Source organism: Phoxinus phoxinus, assembly GCF_949152265.1.
Source record: "Phoxinus phoxinus genome assembly, contig: scaffold_91, whole genome shotgun sequence".
Classification (NCBI taxonomy): domain Eukaryota; kingdom Metazoa; phylum Chordata; class Actinopteri; order Cypriniformes; family Leuciscidae; genus Phoxinus; species Phoxinus phoxinus.
This window is the reverse complement of record NW_027639426.1, coordinates 45,985-66,216: the sequence shown is the minus strand read 5'-3', so window position 1 is coordinate 66,216 and position 20,232 is coordinate 45,985. Positions and strand designations below refer to the sequence as shown.

General features: G+C 42.2%; 1 long non-coding RNA gene across 1 annotated transcript; it reads left to right on the top strand.

The window, feature by feature from the left end:
- Nucleotides 1–520: 520 nt before the first annotated feature.
- LOC306994236 lies at nt 521–1,778 on the top strand. Its single transcript, XR_013796638.1, has 3 exons — nt 521–663; nt 1,182–1,256; nt 1,530–1,778. It is a non-coding gene; the product is annotated as an uncharacterized lncRNA (long non-coding RNA).
- Nucleotides 1,779–20,232: the final 18,454 nt, after the last annotated feature.

Sequence of the window (20,232 nt, the reverse complement as noted above, 5' to 3'; positions counted from 1 at the left end):
TTTCCGATTTAGATTATGTGGATACAGAGTTACATAACATATACATATTAGAAGCATTTTAAAGTTTGATTAATACCTGCTGATATTGAAATCAGTTCCACATCGGTCGTGACACATAAATGGCAACACAGAAAAATATCAAGTCCATTTGTTGAGGTCTTAAATATGATTCTGTTGAATAAAGTCTCTTGGTGTGTGTGTGCTTCTTTGGGAAAGGAATGTTTGGTGTCATGTTACGTGTGTTGAAGTGTGTGTGGATGTTGGAATGGGAGAACGAGACAAAGGCTGCATTCCAAACCGCATACTTCCCTACTATTTAGTATGGGAAAAAGAGTAGGCGAGCGAAAAAGTATGTATGAATCCAAAAGAGTAGGCGAGAATTACCTGGGTGACGTACTAATTATCGCGAGATTCGGCCTTAAGTGCGTTCCAATATGCCTACTTTCCTACTATATAGTAGGCGAAAACAGTACGTGAAGGAAGCAGTACGCTCGAAACATCAGTATTCATAAAAGAGTAGGCGAGAAGTTCCCGGATGGCTTACTGCTTCCAGACAGATTTTCGAGTGCAGTCCGATGGATACTCTTCTATCCCAGGAGGCCACGCAAGGGGATACGTCATTATCAAACATCACGGAGATCAGCGACGCGCGGGGTTTCAAATGTGAGTAAACACGGTTCCTTGTGTTAAAATTGCATGTGTTAAACTACTATAGAGTAAACGTTTTAACTGTTGAAGGTGTAAAGGAGTTAGACAGTATAGTAGGATTGTGATTTGGCTGTAAAAACACGTTTTATTATGTATAACGTTAGCTCTAGCTGACAGGAGCTCCAGTAAGGACACGTAAGTTACGTCTCTAACGTGGATTTACATAAACCATAAACATCTTAAAGACGCTTATTTTAAACGTCTATTTACATCTGACAGGAACATCTTTTATAAGTATTGCAGAAGAGCACATCACAACATGAAATCTACATCTGAGTGCTATGTGTGCTATTATGTAGAACATATCTATAAAGTAACTAAACATAAGTTATCTATTTTATTTGTCCATTAGTACTGTTGATAAATTGAGGAACATGTATGTTGGATAAAAAGTTAAAACAACCTCAACATGTAAATGTAGTGTTGAGCTCATAAATCACAGAGGTTATGGGAGTCTTGTCTGGATGTTGCAGGGACAGAAGAACAGATGTGTGTGTATCCGGTGGAGAGAGGCTCATGAAGCTGAAGGCTGTCATCAAAGGCTTTGAGTGAGTATACTACAGAAATTAATAATAATTTAAATATTAAGTTGTAGTTTATTTTAATTATTGTAATTTCAAACAGAGCTATTACAGCACTTTCTGATTCTTGATTTCTGTGCATTTGCTGCACAGCTGTTGTGGTGGAGCAGGACCTGCAAGGAAAGATGATGGCGGCATTTGTGGAAAAAAAGCGTTCTTGTCTGCTAAATAATACTGAAATCAAATGACATTGTGCTGTTAAAACTACTGCTTTTGTGTTATGTTTGTGCATTTTTGTAGGATGTGAAATGTCAGCAGACTGGTGTGAGCACTGAGGATGAGGAGCACAGAGCTGAATCCTGGAGATGGTGCCATGGACGAGACCCTCCATCACTCCACCGGCCCTTATTGCCTCAGATCGTGAAGCACAACACATCACGCAACAACCTCCGGCACTCCGGTACGGCTCACCTCTGGCGGTCCGCTGGTTCATCAGAATAAAGCCGCAGAATGGGAACCGCTGTGTTGAGATGGCAGTAGATGTGGTTCAGTGCCTGTAGCCTATTGTAGTAGTTTGAATAAAGCTTTGTTTCATGTGTTGACTTGCATTTGTTTATTGTGTGATGGTGACTTTCATTCATTCATTTACTCCTTTATTAATATTTATCATTGTTGTCAGTAAATAAAATATCATTATTTAATTAATTGTTTGAATGAAAATGTAGATATGTTCACAATATACACATATAGAGTGTATTCATGCATAGCTATGTCATATGACATACATTACATTTTGTTTGTTTTATTGATTTTTTTCAGTAAAAAGTAATATAATTAAGTATTGGTCAGTATTTGTCACGGTAAGCCACTTTTGCTTGTGGATGAAAATGTTTGGATATAAAATAAAGAAATTAACAACATATTCAAAAGATGACAATTTTGGGATTTCGTAATAAAAATAAATAATATCGTTAAGGATAAAACGGTGGGTCACATAAGTAGGGTTAAATATAAGAACTTAAATCAACCCTAAATGTATTCTCAAAATAAATGGGCAGCAGTTTCTTTAAAAAGACCATAAAATGAGCAAGTTTAATCAATATCAAGATATTTACAGATAGATTAATTAAACGTGTCGTTCAAATCTTTTAAGTTGCTGCACTTGTGATAACGCGTCGTAGGTCACATGATAACGTCAACATGGCAGATGTCCGGTTCGCATTCATACTTAACGAGATTTGGCTATAAAGTACCTACTCTTTTAGCGCTCGTTAAGTAAGTACTTATTGAAATTAAGTACCTACTCATTGAGTATGCGGTTTGGAATCAGTGGCGCCGCCAGGGGGTGGCCAGGGGTGGCCGTGGCCACCCTTGGCCGACTCCTGGCCACCCCACTGGCCACCCCACTGGCCAGTATACATTTTAGTAGCATCAGTTATGCATTTCATCCCTAATGCACAGCCAGGCAGGCAAGCTGATCTAGACTTACGATCGCACACAGTAGCCCGCCCCTCCCCCGCCCCTCCGTACATGCCGCTGTTGCGCGCTCAGACAGCAACAGCTCAGCGCGTGCCCGTCGGTCAACAATTTTAAAAGAAGTTAAGAAAGAAGACGAAGACTACCGGTAAGTAAATAAGTAAAAAATATTCTTTAGTAAAAGAAGACGGGGAATTATGTGTCGTGACTTGCTTTTGGTTACAGTATACTGTTACAACAGCTTTTTGATGCGTCTTTGACATGTTTTGACAAGAGTTACCTAGCTAACGTCGTTAGCTGGTGCATGTATATGTGTAACGGAGTTTAAATAATGCTGTTAAATTCATGCATTAATAATTGGGAAAACTCGACATTGGCTGTTGCATCACTCGCATTTGTGTGCGTGATATTGCGGGCGGAGCTACGTCACCACCAGCAGAGTCTCACATCTCTCGCTGCTGGTCAGTCGCATCAATAAGAGCTGCGTCATAATAACAGAGTTTAGATTGTTTTCAAGTGCAAGGCTGGACTTTATAAACTACACATAAGTTTACTTCATGTGTGTGTTAGTTCCTAGTTTTGTCAGTCGAGTCATATGTGTTATTTGCAATGATGAAATGGAGTGTGTGGGCTATTATTATTAACCTGCTTCAACTCTGTTTATTTCATTTAAGAAATTCATGCAACGTGATGCACTGTCCGTTAAATATAACACAATAAACCAAAGTATATCAGTAGGAGTTTCCTTAAGTCTTTCTGATAGTTTTCTTCAGGCCAGTTTACCCATACGGAAATGTAATATACATAGCCTAGGTATATGAAATATATATATATGAAATATATCCACATATATAAAATATATATACCCATATATATGCCCATATATAAAACCTATTAGAAAATGGAACAATTGACATATAAAACCAGCCCATATATTTGATGTATGTATAATAGTGTTTTTTACATACTTGTCACATATATAATTATCAGTTTTCAAATAGAATTTGTGTAGTATTTGTTTTGTTTTTATGAGCTGGTCAAGAAGAGGTCAAATAATAATAAATAATACATTTTATTTATAAAAGATTCGAAAATGAGATAGAAATTGAAATGAAATGTGGATATGTAGACTTGAAATAAATAGTAAATAGTTTGGCATATATAAATTAAACATATCGGTGACATATATGGTCAAAACATACAGTATTATATAAATAATAATCATATACATCATATTAATATATGTCAATATACTCATTTAATATGTCAAATTTATATATGTTAAAAACCTATATCAACATATATGTAGAGATATATATGTTATAGCAATATATTGTCTTATATTTAACATATATGACGGCGTCACTAGCGATATAGGGATATGTCATATATTACATTTCCGAATGGGTTACTACAACAGTAGAATAAAATTCTGAAATTATGGTTTATAGTTTTGGTGTGCCACCCCAAGATTTTAAGTGGCCCCATCTGGCCACCCCTATGAAAAATTTCTGGAGGCGCCACTGTTTGGAATGCAGCCAAAGACCTCTTGTCTGTTCAGGCAAATTAATGAAGTGTATTAGAGAATCACGATTCACTAATTTGGCAAGCAGCTGGCCGGATGTCAATGTCGCTACATTTGTTTGATTTGGCATCTCTCGTGCTCGCCTTCCCACCTTGGGTTTTCGTAATGTTTAACGTCTTTATTTTGTTTCATTATTATTCATTGTTTGTACATATTGTAAAAATTGTTTTCTTCACTCATTCATTTTTGCCCTAGTCTGTGGATTAATAAATCCTTTCGAGCTGAGTGTTGAGAGTTAGTTTTCTTTTTCTTGCTCTGTCCTGCAAATTGAGATACACATACAATTTTTATAAAGTGTTGTTCCTTTATTCCCTAGACAACGTAAAAAGGGACGTAACAATGGGTATGGACGCACAATGCATGTAGTCTATATATATGTTAATGGGCCATAGGACGGAGAAATATCTATTTATGGGCCATAGATCACGTCACCGCGAGCTGTTGATGGCCATATAGACCGCACGCATTTGGAGCATTTCAAACATTTACACCTGTATTCACAATCATCTGTGGCAATATTTTAGCAAGATAAGTGTCATAGGCTAACCAAAACCGAACATTTATATTAGGGATGCACCGATACCACTTTTTCCAGACCGAGTCCGATACCGATACTTTCATTTTTGGTACTCGCCGATACCGATACCGTAACCGATACCTGTATTTTAAATTTTAAATTTTAAATTAATTTTTAATTCATGCATTTGTCATTTTTAAATGTATTGGTAGAGAAACCAAAAGAATATCAATCATATTAGTTGTTTATTAAATTGAAACTTAATTTGTTCATCAAATATATATTTAATGCACTGCATATTCATTACTGTATAAATTAAATATAGATGGATCTTTTTGTAAAGTTAAAAAAAAGGTAGCCTATTTAGTCAAGAGCAGTGAGTAATTTATTTGTCCTTTGTTTGATTAACATTAAAACACAGCGGCTGCTGCACCTTTAAGACCGAACGCACGGACCCCATTTGAATATACCGTCTGTTCACTTGAGATATAACAGACTTTGTTTATTAGGAAACTAGCCAAGACGGGCGTTTTTACATAGTTTTGTGTGAATTCATTCGTACAAGCGCAAGATGTGAAAGACTTCAATTCAGTATTCCCACGCTGAGACGCTGGTTTCGGGGCGCGTGCTTTGGATGTTTGAAGTTCATGTAACTTCTTGACCTGCAAATTTCTTCTAATAATGCAGGCAACCACTTGTTAAACATAAATAAGGTAACAGTTCATGTTTTACTTAAATATACTATTTAGTTTTAATCCAAATAACACGTGCTGAGTGAACGATCAGCAATCAAGAGCATTCAACAGAAGTGCTCTCTCTCTCTCTCATCCGACTGAACTACAAACTTTCCATTGACGTCTGATGCGCTCGACCAGCTCGCGCGTCTGTGCCGGGGTGCGCTCAATCCACTGCGCGTTTCTCTCTTATCAGCTCGCGCGCCACAGCTGCAACAACAACTGCTATACCGTTACTATATTCTGTTTAATATTTCAATAATAAGATATATTTACTTCATAAACAGCCTTCTTTTTTATCCCCATTATAATTTTTTGTTGTCAGTGTTTCTTTGTCTGGACACAAACACTGTACACACGCTGCCTGGTATCGGTTGTTGGTATCGGGGCATTTTTACGAGTACGAGTACAAGTACATGAGCTCAGTATCGAGTCGATACCCGATACTGGTATCGGTATCGGTGCATCCCTAATTTATATATACAAATATAATGTCTACCGTCTAGTATTTAGACAGTATCACATTTTACCGGAGGCTGAAATATATTTGCACTAAATCATATTTACACCTAAGCAGATATTCGCAAATAAGCTACATTACGCAAAAGTCAGTATTTTTAGCATGATAATCAGTGTCATAAGCTAATCAAAACGGAGTGAAATATAAATTGTTTTATTAACAAGGTTCGGGGAGGAGCACGTTCAGATAATTAACACAGATAATTAACACAAGTGGAGAGCACTCAGCAATCAATGGTAAGAGGTGTATATACACTCAGCAGTCTCACCTCGTTCCATTGACCTCCACCATGCCTTCTCCACGCTTCTAGTCCTAAACACTTACGTACGGGGGGAGTACTCTGGGTTCGGGCCGAACTCTGAGCTCGGAGCCCTCCCTCCGGACAGCACGCCAAATACGCATTAAACTCTACCCCCTCAAATTATATGTAAGTGTGAACTCGTGAATACAAATATGTTTAGAGATTAATATCACATTGAAACCGTTTACATGACCATATACACGAATGTTAGGGATATGAGTTCTATATAATCAGAAAAAGAATTATATAACACTAAACAACTTACTCGAACTTGTATCTTCGGCGGGATCAATTCGCTCTTGAAAACGGAGCCGTTCGTCTTCTGATTTGCAATCGTCTTTCTCTGAGGAAAAGGTGAATTCTTCCTCGCTGTCCAGAATTATCTGAAGGGCGACTTTACCGGAGAAGCGTGCCATCCTCAAAACGCGATGAATTATCAGTGAATCTGACGAGAAACTGCGTGTTTTCATGGCATTGATCGGGGGCGTGTGCGAGGCATATAGATCACCTAAACTATTACCATGTGAATATAGATCACCTAAACTATTACCATGTGAATATAGATCACCTAAACTATTACCATGTGAATAGCGCCGGGAGGCGTGGCGGCATCAGCTCATTAAAAATAATGAAGGGAGAACGAAAAACTGTGCCTCTCCTTGGTTTCAAACGGATTACATAAACTAAGAATATGTGTTTTTTAATATAAATTACTTCATTTAAAAGAAGAGAATTCTAACTTCATAAAGACAAATCTCTCGTTCCTGAGTGACAAGTATTCGCTGAGTCACAGTTCATTTTCGGACGCGTTTCAGAATGGACTTCTCTGACAGAGAGAAGGTAGAACTCGCATCATGTTTATTTTTCTTTATTTGGCGAAAGACACAACACTTTTGTTTTTATTGTGAGTATACACAAAAAAAAATAGAAACTTAACTGGATCGAATGATGTAAAACACTTAAATGTAAGATCAAAACCAACAGAGTATTTTGAATCTCTTTTGCACTGATAAGAAAAAAAGTGAGCAGATCACGCCGGCGTGAATGCCGACCCCAGAGGGTTAAGCAGCCTCACTGCATAAGGGTACAGTCTGTTAGCCAGTCTGGCTTTACTGGCACCAATGGACCTGTACCTTCTCCCTGAGGGCAGCAGGTGGAACAGGTGATGGGCCGGGTGATGCCGGTCCCACAGGATGTTGTGCACTCTCTTCAGACAGCAGGTATCATAGATGGTACTGATCTCTGGGAGAGTGGTCCCAATGATTTTACCCGCTGTTTTTACCACTCGTTAAAGTGCCTGCTGATGTGCCTTAGTGCAGCTGTACCACACTAAGAAACCATATGTCAAAACACTGCGGATGGCACAGTTGAAAAAGTTGACCATCAGCTGTTTTGGAATCCTGGCACTCCTATAGGTATGAGCATTGAAATCCTTTCAGTGATACGGTGTAAATAAGACGATCGATAGGCGAGACCACACGTGCAATGCTAGCGGGCTAACGTTAAAGCTAGTAGCGGAAGTTCGGAAAGTTGGATATAGCTAGCGATATCAAAGCAATCCGATTGTTCAACCGATTATAAAGAATAGTATCGGAGATATGTTCACACGCTGGAAAAATAGAAAATGCTCATTTATAAATGAGTGTAAAGAAGAAAATCAAGGATTTATTAATCAATTCGACGGAGCTCCAAACACAAACAACGCGTTCAGTCGCGACGCATGCGCAATTTATCCATTATTCATTTGAACGAACTTGAGCGTGCAAAAGACGAGATATGTAAACACCGGATCCTTGGCGACTACTGGTAGCTCGCGAGCGACGTGTTGGACAGCCCTGGAATAGAGAGTCTCCGCAACTGATTAAAGAGCGTGAAGAAACTGTGTGAAGAACACTTTATCTGCACAAGGCCTACTGATCGCAGAGTCAACGAGCATTTTTATTTAAAAAACAACACATTTCAGCGTGCTAGATCGCCTATTATTTAACAAATTAACTAAATGGATGCTCTGCAAGTTAACTGGTGATGTTTTATTTATGTGTATTGGTACATCCGAAGAGGGGCGGACTCGGACCAAAAAGTGGCCCTGGACTTTCTGGCTCACAGCAGCCCACCACATCCCACATCATAACACATTGACACATATGTGCAGAATAATTTTTAACACCACTTATAGCATAAAAATATAACACAATTCAAAAATAAATAATATAAAACTATCAAGACAGCATATCAGCTAGACAGGGGAGCTAGAGCCGTCAGAGCTGCTGAACTGCTACTCTTCGAGCCAAATTAACTATCTGTTCATTTGAAGCATTTCACAGCATCTACCTCTAATGCTTTTTTTTAACATGTAACTTTTCAGCTCCACATTTTCTTTTCTTCCCCTTTTCATCTATGGACAATTGTTTGTAATTATCTGCTCAGAGAAATTCGACATAACGAATCAATCTCTCTCTCTCTGTAAATTAAGCCTGGAACACACCAAGCTGACGGTCGGCCGTCGGGCAGTTTTTGTGCGTCGGCCAACTAAGTTTTCTCACTGTGTTCCGCACCGTTGGCTGAAAGTGGTCCTCGTCGGCTTTGTTTCGGCCGATCCGACATATTGAACCAGCGTCGTGCCGTAGGTGAAAGAGGGAACTCTGACTTGTTCACTAAGCTGAACAGACAATCAGTGCACGATAATATTAGCAAAACAGCGAGCAAAGAAGTAAAAACGGCACTGATAGAAGGCTGTTCTAATGTTACGTCCTCTTACCTGAGTGTTCCTTGGCGAATATTTCAATATTAACATGAGCGGAATGAAATAAAGAAAGTGTTTAGCAGGAATGATATTCAAAACCTTAAGCAGACACTGCTTAGTTTATGGTTTGTGTATCTGCAGCCGGCAGAACGCGCATTCTAGCTGACAGTCGGCTGTAGTTCTCTCGGTGTGTTCAAGTGCAGCTTTTTTCCCGCAACACAGGCGACGCGAGCAGATGCAGTCCAGCAATATTTATGTTCATCCTAAATATAAGCAAAGGTTACCATATTTTATTTTGAACCAAAATAGCACCATTAATTGTTTAAAGTGAGGAAAAAAATGCATTTTATTTAATGTTGCTTGAGTAAAATGTAGCCTGTGTCATAATGAAACACCCCTGTCCTGAAAATGGTCTGAGTAGGCTATTTTTCGTACTTAATATCGCGAGCAAGCGAGGGCCCCGTGAGCGCTGAGCGAGCAGGAACGAGTAGTGAGTTGTCGTCGAAAAAGATGGATAAAGCAAAAAAGCTGGTGGGGGCTGAAATAGAAAAAGAAAGAGGGAAAAGGAGATGGCATGTCAGTTGATGCGACAGCAGCTAAATAAGTGGATGGTGAAAGGCAACAGGTAGGATTTAAAGTGTGACGTCCAGGCATGTAGGCTACTGGCCATCAACACGGCCATCTGCTGTTGGGCCGACGTGCTTTTTGGGCCGATACAACTCTCTTTTTTTTAAAAGTCTTAACGCACCATAAAACTCGTACATTCGTTTTGTTTTGTTCCGCTTAATCGGCGGCGCTGGGTTAGTGCCGGTGTAATGCATTGGTCAAAAAAAATGTACCAATAGTTTTTTTTCTGAAACACCAGCCCAAACACCGTAGATCAGCGGCCCATTGGTTATTTTCTTGATGGTCCCCCTTCTGACACTGGGTAGTTGCACCCCTGAGTCTCTCTGTTAAATGTTATTATTTACCTTTATTTAACCAGGTAGGCACATAGAGGACTCATTCTCATTAAAAACGGCGACCTGGCCAAGATAAAGCGTCATAGTGCAGACAACAATAAGTTACACATAAAAGACAAGACAATGTAGTACAGGTTACAAACAGGTGTTCAGTTGAAGCACATCATACAACAATAAATCAAAATACAATAACTAGACAATTCCTAGGAATCAGTGCTTAAGAACGTACTAGGTAAATAAACTATATGAAAGTAAAGTGCAGTTTGCATTATTAACAAGTAACAGTACAGAGAGAGAAAATGATAAATAATAATTGCTCTAGTTAGTTAAATTAGGAAGTCCAAGGCACTCGAAATATGTGAAAAAAAGTTAAAAAGCCTTTATTGATGGATGGCTCTAAACATTAAAAATGGTGACAGATCCACCTACGCGTTGCGGCTACATGCCTTCGTCAGGGTGTGTACACCCTGACGAAGGCATGTAGCCGCAACGCGTAGGTGGATCTGTCACCATTTTTAATGTTTAGAGCCATCCATCAATAAAGGCTTTTTAACTTTTTTTCACATATTTCGAGTGCCTTGGACTTCCTAATTTAACTAACTAGATTCTGTATCCCATCCAAAGAGCACCGAGTTTTTTACACCCTGAAGCAGCACTTCTATTTGCATCCTTTGCTTTAATAATTGCTCTAGTTTACACAGGAGGAAAATGATAATGCTAACATGAACAATGGTGTGACAGTAGGTTAATTATCAATCGTTTGAAAGTGGATAACGGAACAATAGATTCAAGCCTTAAAGTTTTTTGGAGTTCGTTCCAATCATTGGCGGCAGAAAACTGAAAAGAAAAACGGCCGAAGGAAGTGCGGGCATTGGTAGTGGTTAATGAGATGAACCTACTTGAGCGTAGATTGCGAGAGGGAGAAGCTACCAAAATTAAGTTTCTCAAGTAGGTAGGGCCTTTGCCTAAAATAATTTTGTATATGAAGTAGAACCAGTGTCTTTGACGTCGGATGTGAAGGGAAGGCCAACCAATGAGTGTGTAGAGATTACAATGGTGAGTGCTAAATGGGGCGTTGGTGGCAAAGCGTATAGCACAGTGGTATAGTACATCCAACTTTCTAAGTAGAGTGTTAGAAGCAGATCTGTAGACCACGTCACCAAAGTCTAAGATGGGAAGAATAGTCATATTCACAAGAGCATGTTTAGCAGGGAGGGTGAAAGAAGCTCTGTTACGAAAAAGAAAACTGATCCTGGATTTGATTTTAGACTGGAGTTTGTTGATATGGGTATGGAAAGAGAGAGAAGAGTCTAACCAAATACCTAGGTATTTATAAGTGTCAACAATCTCCAAAACAAAACCGTCCAAAGTAGAAATTTGATTTGTGTATGAAGGTGCAGAGAGAGATCGATTGAAAATCATGCATTTGGTTTTACTAGGGTTTAAAAGTAGTTGAAGTCCGCGGAATGAATTTTGTATGCTATTGAAACTTGCTTGAAGGTTGTTTAGTACAGTGTTCATAGATGTGTCAGGAACAGACGGGTTCGGAGACGAAAGCTGGTTAACTCTCTTTAATGAAAAATAAGACACCGCCTCTTAGGCTGAATAAACAGAAAGTCTCTTAACAAAAGGTATAAGGAAGATTCTCCGTTGATCTCTCCAGTAGTCGAGACGGATTCAGCCGGAGGCCCGGTTAACTTCAATCCGATGAAGTAATACCCACGGGTGCGATGAGGATCCCTCTCCTATGCTCCACGGAGACGACTGAATAGCATAGAAGTGGCAAACACAGCAGAAGATAATTCTCCAGATAACAAACACTCACAACAGGACAGGACAGGACAGGACACGGAGCTATCTTCAGAGAAGTAACGATAGAGGTCACGAATTGCATGAGGAACAAACAATAATCCGACAATACAGACAAGTCAGGGAGAACAAGATATAGTGTGGAAATAAAGGGAAGATAGAGAACAGGTGTGTTGATGGAACGATCATGAGATCCAGCTGACGGTAATGAGAGGAGGCAAAAGGTGTGTGTGCGAGAATGTAAGGAAAAGAGAAGGTATGACACAAACTGACCAGCAGAGGGAGACAAAGGAAAGAAAACCAAGAAGGAGAGAACCAGGATCATGACAGTACCCCCTCCTCAAGGTGCGCCCCCTGGCGCACCAGAAGGAGAGGACTGACGGGAGCGAAAGAATTCGTCAATGAGCGAGCGGTCCAGGACGTCCCGGGAGGGGATCCAGCATCTCTCCTCAGGACCATAACCCTCCCAGTCGACAAGAAACTGATGACCCCTCCCCCTGGGGCGAACGTCGAGCAGTTTGCGAACTCGGTAAACGGGAGACCCTTCGACACGGACCTGGGACATGACAGGACGAGGTGAGACACGAACAACAGGTTTTACACAAGAAACATGAAATACAGGGTGAACCCGTCTGAGATTGGCTGGCAGACGAAGCTTTACTGAGACCGGGTTGAGGACCTTAACGACGCGGAATGGCCCAATGAATTTGGGAGCGAGCTTGCGCGAGGGGTACTGAAGAGGAAGGTTGGTAGTAGAGAGCCAAACCTTCTGACCACAAGTATAACGGGGACTCTTCACGCGGCGTCTATTGGCGGCCCGAAGCGTAACGGAACGCGACTTTCGAAGGGCGGAATTAACCATTCTCCAAGTTCGCTTGCAACGTTGGATAAACGCCTGTACGGAGGGAACCTTAGACTCTGTATCAGTGGAGGGAAAGAGTGGTGGTTGGTACCCTAGACAGCTCTGAAACGGCGAAAGACCGGTGGCAGAAGCGGGAGCGGAGTTATAGGCGTACTCGGCCCACGGAAGCTGTTCGACCCAGGATGCAGGATTACGAAACGCAAGACAGCGCAACAGACGGCCAATAGTTTGGTTAGCGCGTTCGGCCTGCCCATTCGTCTGGGGGTGATACCCGGAGGAGAGGCTGGCAGAGGCACCAATAAGGCGACAAAACTCCTTCCAAAAGAGGGAGGAGAATTGTGGTCCTCTGTCAGAAACTACGTTCTCGAGGAGGCCGTGGATTCTAAAAACGTGATCAACGACGACCTGAGCGGTCTCTCTGGCGGACGGAAGCTTCGGCAGAGGAATGAAGTGAGCGGCCTTAGAAAAGCGATCAATAACCGTGAGAATAACCTGGTTACCTCGGGAGGGAGGAAGTCCTGTGACGAAATCAAGGGCAATCTGAGCCCACGGGCGAGACGGAACGGGTAACGGTCTTAGATAACCAGCCGGGGGTCTATTACTGATCTTGGTCTGGGCGCAGATAGAACAGGAAGCGATAAAGCGGCGAATGTCTCGCTCACGGGAGGGCCACCAGAACCTCTGTCGAATGACGGCAATGGTACCTCGGACCCCCGGGTGAGCGAATAATTTAGATGAATGACCCCACTGAAGAACGGCCCGACGGGCGGAAAAAGGGACAAACAAAAGACCCTCAGGACAGAGTCGTGGCGTCTGGGTACGGGATAGCGCGCGCTTGACCAAACGTTCGATTCCCCAGTTGGCCGTGCCTACTATTAACCCCTGGGGAAGAATCCCCTCCTCCGTAGGCACGGTCTCTGGAGAAGGAAACTGGCGAGAGAGAGCGTCCGGCTTCTGATTCTTGGACCCCGGTCGATAAGAAATGGTAAAATCAAATCGCGTAAAGAAAAGAGACCAGCGAGCCTGACGGGCATTAAGTCTCTTGGCAGAACGAATGTATTCGAGGTTCTTATGATCAGTCCAAACCACGAACGGAACCGCGGCTCCCTCCAGCCAGTGACGCCACTCACCTAACGCTAGACGAATGGCCAGAAGCTCTCGGTTGCCTACATCATAATTCCGCTCGGCAGGAGTAAGACGATGCGAAAAAAAAGCGCAGGGGTGAATCCGCTCATCAGCTGCGGAACGCTGAGAGAGGATGGCCCCTACACCTACTTCCGAAGCGTCGACCTCGACGATAAACTGTCTCTCTAACTCCGGGGTAACCAGAATCGGAGCGGACGAAAAAAGATGTTTGAGGTGCTCAAAAGCCGCCTGGGCGGTCTCAGTCCAGGAGAACCGAGTCTTAACCGACGTGAGCGCAGATAGAGGAGCCGCTATCTGACTAAAATTCTGAATAAAGCGCCGATAAAAATTTGCAAACCCCAGAAAACGTTGAAGGGCAACGCGAGACTCAGGACAGGGCCAATCGGTAACAGCGCGAACTTTGACAGGGTCCATACTGATCCCCTGGGCGGAGATAACAGAACCGAGAAAAGAAACAGACGGCGCGTGAAAAGTGCATTTCTCGGCTTTGACAAATAGACGATTCTCTAAGAGTCGCTGAAGAACCTGTCTGACGTGCTGCACATGAACTTGGAGATTAGGAGAGAAAATCAAAATATCGTCCAGGTAAACGAACACGAATAGGTTTAACATGTCCCTGAGAACGTCATTAACAAGCGCTTGGAACACGGCCGGGGCGTTGACCAATCCGAACGGTAGAACGCGATATTCGAAGTGGCCAAGGGGTGTATTAAACGCAGTTTTCCACTCGTCACCCTCCTTGATACGGACAAGATGATAGGCGTTGCGAAGGTCCAGTTTTGTGAAGCATTGTGCCCCCTGCAGGATTTCAAAGGCTGAAGACATAAGGGGCAAGGGATATCGGTTCTTAACCGTTATGTCATTCAGACCTCTGTAATCAATGCAGGGGCGCAGCGAACCATCCTTCTTCTTCACAAAAAGAACCCTGCGCCCGCCGGAGAGGTGGAGGAGACAATAGTACCCGCGTCTAATGACTCGGAAAGGTACTTCTCAAGAGCCTTGCGTTCGGGCGGTGACAGAGAATAGAGCCTCCCGCGGGGGGGCGTAGTTCCCGGGAGAAGCTCTATGCCACAATCGTAGGGTCGGTGGGGTGGGAGAGATGCTGCCCGGGAACGACTGAAAACCGCCCGCAGATCGAAGTACTCCTCAGGAACACCGGACAAATCCCCTGGTTCTTCCTGAAAAACAGAAACAGTGGACACGGGAGAAACAGCAGACACAAGACATTTTACATGACAGGCAAGACCCCAGGAGAGTATGGAATTCTTAGCCCAGTTAATATGAGGGTTATGTTCGGTCAGCCAAGGATGGCCCAAAACTAAAGGTATATTAGGTGAATTAAAAATTAAAAAAGAAATAGTCTCTGTGTGGTTGCCAGATACGGTGAGACTCACCGGTGCAGTGGAACAACTAATCTGAGCGAGAACGCTGCCATCCAGAGCGAAGACAGAAGTGGTGTCCTGGAGATTAATAAGGGGACTACCCTGCTCGAGAGCCCAGGTCTCGTCCATAAAATTTCCCTCGGCACCAGAGTCTATTAGAGCCGGACAGGTGGTGGAAGAATCAGTCCAGCGGAGGAAAACAGAGAAAGTCGTTCGGGAGCGTGGTAGAGGGTCCAGCGAAGAAGCGCTCACCAGTCTCCCTCTCATGACTGGTGAGCTCTGGCTTTTACCGGACACGCAGTAACAAAGTGCTTGTCCGATCCACAGTAGAGACAGAGGCGGTTGACAATCCGGCGCTGGCGTTCGGTGGCCGAGATTCGTATCCCTCCCAGCTGCATAGGTTCAGCGTCGGTGGAAGTTAGCGGAAAACTGGCTGAGGATGATGGAGTGGGCGTGGTCAGAACACGGCGAGCGCGTTGGCGAAGTTTAAAGCGCTGTTCCACGCGCAGTGCTGAATCGATCAGAGGATCGAGGTGAGTTGGAACCTCTCGGGACAATACCTCGTCCCTTATCTCTGCATTAACCCCCTGGGGTCGGCAATCACGCCGGCGTGATCTGCTCGCTTTTTTTCTTATCAGTGCAAAAGAGATTCAAAATACTTTGTTGGTTTTGATCTTACATTTAAGTGTTTTACATCATTCGATCCAGTTAAGTTTCAATTTTTTTTGTGTATACTCACAATAAAAACAAAGTGTTGTGTCTTTCGCCAAATAAAGAAAAATAAACATGATGCGAGTTCTGCCTTCTCTCTGTCAGGGAAGTCCATTCTGAAACGCGTCCGAAAATGAACTGTAACTCAGCGAATACTTGTCACTCAGGAACGAGACATTTGTCTTTATGAAGCTAGAATTCTCTTCTTTTAAATGAAGTAATTTATATTAAAAAACACATATTCTTAGTTTATGTAATCCGTTTGAAACCAAGGAGAGGCGCAGTTTTTCGTTCTCTCTTCATTATTTTTAATGAGCTGAGGCGGCCACGCCCCCCGGCGCTATTCACATGCTAATAGTTGAGGTGATCTATACGCATCGCACACGCCCTCCGATCGATGCCATGATGAAAACACGCAGTTTCTCGTCAGATTCACGGATAGTTCATCGCGTTTTGAGGATGGCACGCTTCTCCGGTAAAGTCGTCCTCCAGATGATTATGGACAGCGAGGAAGAATTCACCTTTTCCTCAGAGAAACGGTTGCATCTCAGACGGAGAACGGCTGCATTTTCAAGAGCGAATTGATCCCACAGAGGATACAAGTTCGAGTAAGTTGTTTAGTGTTTATATAATTCTTTTCTGATTATATAGAACTCATGTGAATTTTCAGACTATATTTTGCTTAGTTTTGGTTAGCTTTTGACATATTACAGGAAAGATTGCCTTACAATATCCCTAACATTCGTCGTGTTTCAATGTGATATTACTCTCTAAACATATTTGTATTATATTTCAATCCGTTTTGATTAGCTTATGACACTGATTATCATGCTAAAAATACTGACTTTTGCGAATATCTGCTTAGGTGTAAATATGATTTCGTGCAAATATATTTCAGCCTCCGGTAAAATGTGATACTGTCTAAATACTAGACATTATATTTTTATATTTAAATGTTCGGTTTTGGTTAGCCTATGACACACGCTAAAATATTGCCACAGATGATTGTGAATACAGGTGTAAATGTTTGAAATGCGTGCGCAGATAATGGCCATCAACAGCTCGCGATCTATGGCCCATAAATAGATATTTCTCCGTCCTATGGCCCATCAACAGATATATAGACTACATGCATTGTGCGTCCATACCCATTAATCGCCCATCTTTGGATAATGTATGCTAACACAGTTGTTTTTATTTTTTTAGGAATGTGTTTGCATCACACTCTCCTTCTCCAGCACCGCAGAGGACGCAGGTGTCGTTCAGTTCTCAATCGAGAATGATGGTAAGTGCACAGACGTAATATTTTACTGATGAAATGTAATTGTGTTTACAATATACATAATATACTCGTCATAATATACAAGTAGGGCCTACCTATTCTTGTGTGAAATTACAAAATCGGTTGTCTTTTTCTTAATCCATGGCCATAGTGATTGATAGCGATAATAATACAGTTTCGTTGATTGTGTTATCAACAGATGTGACAATGAACATGTCCAAGCACCGGTCCCGAAGAGAGCCATGGCAAACAAGCAACAGGTCCAAGTCCACCCTGTCATGGAAAACCGAGACTGATGTTGACATGGTTGCACAGACTGCGTGATTCCTGCCAGGGAAACTGGACCGCAAGTGACCTCTGTTTACTCACATTCGCCCATGAGTCTGTTTGTAACAGTATACACTACCTTTCTTTCTTTTTTTTAAAGGATGTGTTAAGATATATTGTTAGGAAAGATTTCTATTTTGAATAAATGCTTTTCTTTTTAATAATAATAATAATAATAACTGTTTTTCCAACATTGATAATACCTGATTATCAAATCATGATATTAGAATGATTTCTGAAGGATCATGTGACACTGAAGACTGGAGTAAGGATGCTGAAAATTCAGCTTTGATCAAAGAAATAAATTATATTTTAAAGTATATTAAAATAGAAAATCATTATTTTAAATTGTAATAATATTTCACAATATTACTGTTGTTTCTGTATTTTTTATCAAATAAATGCAGCCATCTTCCAAAAATATAAAAAATATTAAAAATGGTAATGTGTCCAAACGTTTGACTGGTACTATATGTTTATATATGTACGGTAGCACTGTGGTCTTGTGAGGCACAACATTTAGTTCCTCCACATAGAGGAATTACAATAAAAACAGATTAAAAAACAAAACCTTTGATTCTCCTCTCATTCTCAGATTCTCCTCTCTGCCTCACAGCACTTGATGGGGCATTAGCCATGGATGGGGGAGTGTCTATTGTCTCCCCTCATTCATATTCATGGCCATCAACACCCCTACGCATAAAGCAGTGCTGGCACAAAAACTGACTTGCAAAGTTTAAATCATTATATTGTTGTTTTGTGAAAGAGTGATCAGAATGATTTTCACATCATTTTGTAGTAAACATTCCAGCCTACAAGAATGGTAACTCAAAAGTCTTGTGCCAAACTATTCAGTATGAGTTATATGAGCTCATTGCAGTGACAAATTTTTTCCCAAAACTTACTAACCACGCATAATATTTTTTTTCTATAAAATGCAAACATGTAACTTCCATTTTGCTCACATATTATTGTAGCAGAGTTGGTGCTGCAATACAGCATAATTATGTGTTGGCCAAAGGTATGTTGTAAGTAGCTGAAATAAGCACAAATGTCAGGGCATGTCAAAACCTCTCAAGGGCCCCAAAAACCCCTCAGACCCCAGGGGGTTAAGACCCTCAGTGAAGCGGGCCACTAGGGCAGGTTCGTTCCAACCGCAAGAAGTAGCGAGGGTCCGAAACTCCACGGAAAAGTCGGAAACAGTGCGTCGTCCTTGTCGTAGAGAGGACAATGCACGAGAAGCCTCAGGACCATGGACAGAGCGATCAAAAACTCGCAGCATCTCCTCCTTAAACAGGGAGTAACGATTCAGACAGTCACCATCGGCATTCCAAACAGCCGTTCCCCACTCGCGGGCCCTACCCTTAAGGAGTGAGATCACATAGGCTATGCGGGAACGCTCTCTCGTGTAGGTAGATGGCTGGAGTGAGAAAACGACCTCGCACTGGGTCAGAAAAGGCAGGCATTCCGTGGGTTCGCCAGAATAACAAGGGGGGTTATTTACCCGTGGCTCAGGGGCATCCTGAGTGCCAGGCTGCACCGCATCCATACGGACCAGGTGAAGCTGTTGAGAAAGATCGGCCACTTGAGCTGACAATGAGTCCACTGCACGACGTGCCGCGGAGAGTTCCTCTTCGTGTCTTCCCAGCAAAGCTCCTTGCATCTCCACGGCGGCTTGGATAGGGAGTTCACCAGCACGATCCATGTCTGGTCGGATTATTCTGTCAGGAACAGACGGGTTCGGAGACGAAAGCTGGTTAACTCTCTTTAATGAAAAATAAGACACCGCCTCTTAGGCTGAATAAACAGAAAGTCTCTTAACAAAAGGTATAAGGAAGATTCTCCGTTGATCTCTCCAGTAGTCGAGACGGATTCAGCCGGAGGCCCGGTTAACTTCAATCCGATGAAGTAATACCCACGGGTGCGATGAGGATCCCTCTCCTATGCTCCACGGAGACGACTGAATAGCATAGAAGTGGCAAACACAGCAGAAGATAATTCTCCAGATAAACACTCACGACAGGACAGGACAGGACAGGACAGGACACGGAGCTATCTTCAGAGAAGTAACGATAGAGGTCACGAATTGCATGAGGAACAAACAATAATCCGACAATACAGACAAGTCAGGGAGAACAAGATATAGTGTGGAAATAAGGGGAAGATAGAGAACAGGTGTGTTGATGGAACGATCATGAGATCCAGCTGACGGTAATGAGAGGAGGCAAAAGGTGTGTGTGCGAGAATGTAAGGAAAAGAGAAGGTATGACACAAACTGACCAGCAGAGGGAGACAAAGGAAAGAAAACCAAGAAGGAGAGAACCAGGATCATGACAAGATGGGCCGAAGGTGTAGAGAATAGTGTCATCTGCATATAGATGTATCAAAGAGTCACCTGCGGCCAGGGCCACGTCGTTAATGTAGGCGGAAAAGAGTATGGGGCCCAGAATTGAGCCTTGTGGCACCCCCGTAGAGACAGCCAGTGGGCTAGATAGCAAGCCCTCAGATTTGACACACTGGAATCTATCTAAGAAGTAATTAGTGAACCAGGCAAGGCAGTGATTTGAAAGACCCAGACTCTTTAACCTACCAATAAGAATGGTATGATTGACGGAGTCAAAAGCTTTGGCCAGGTCTATAAAAACA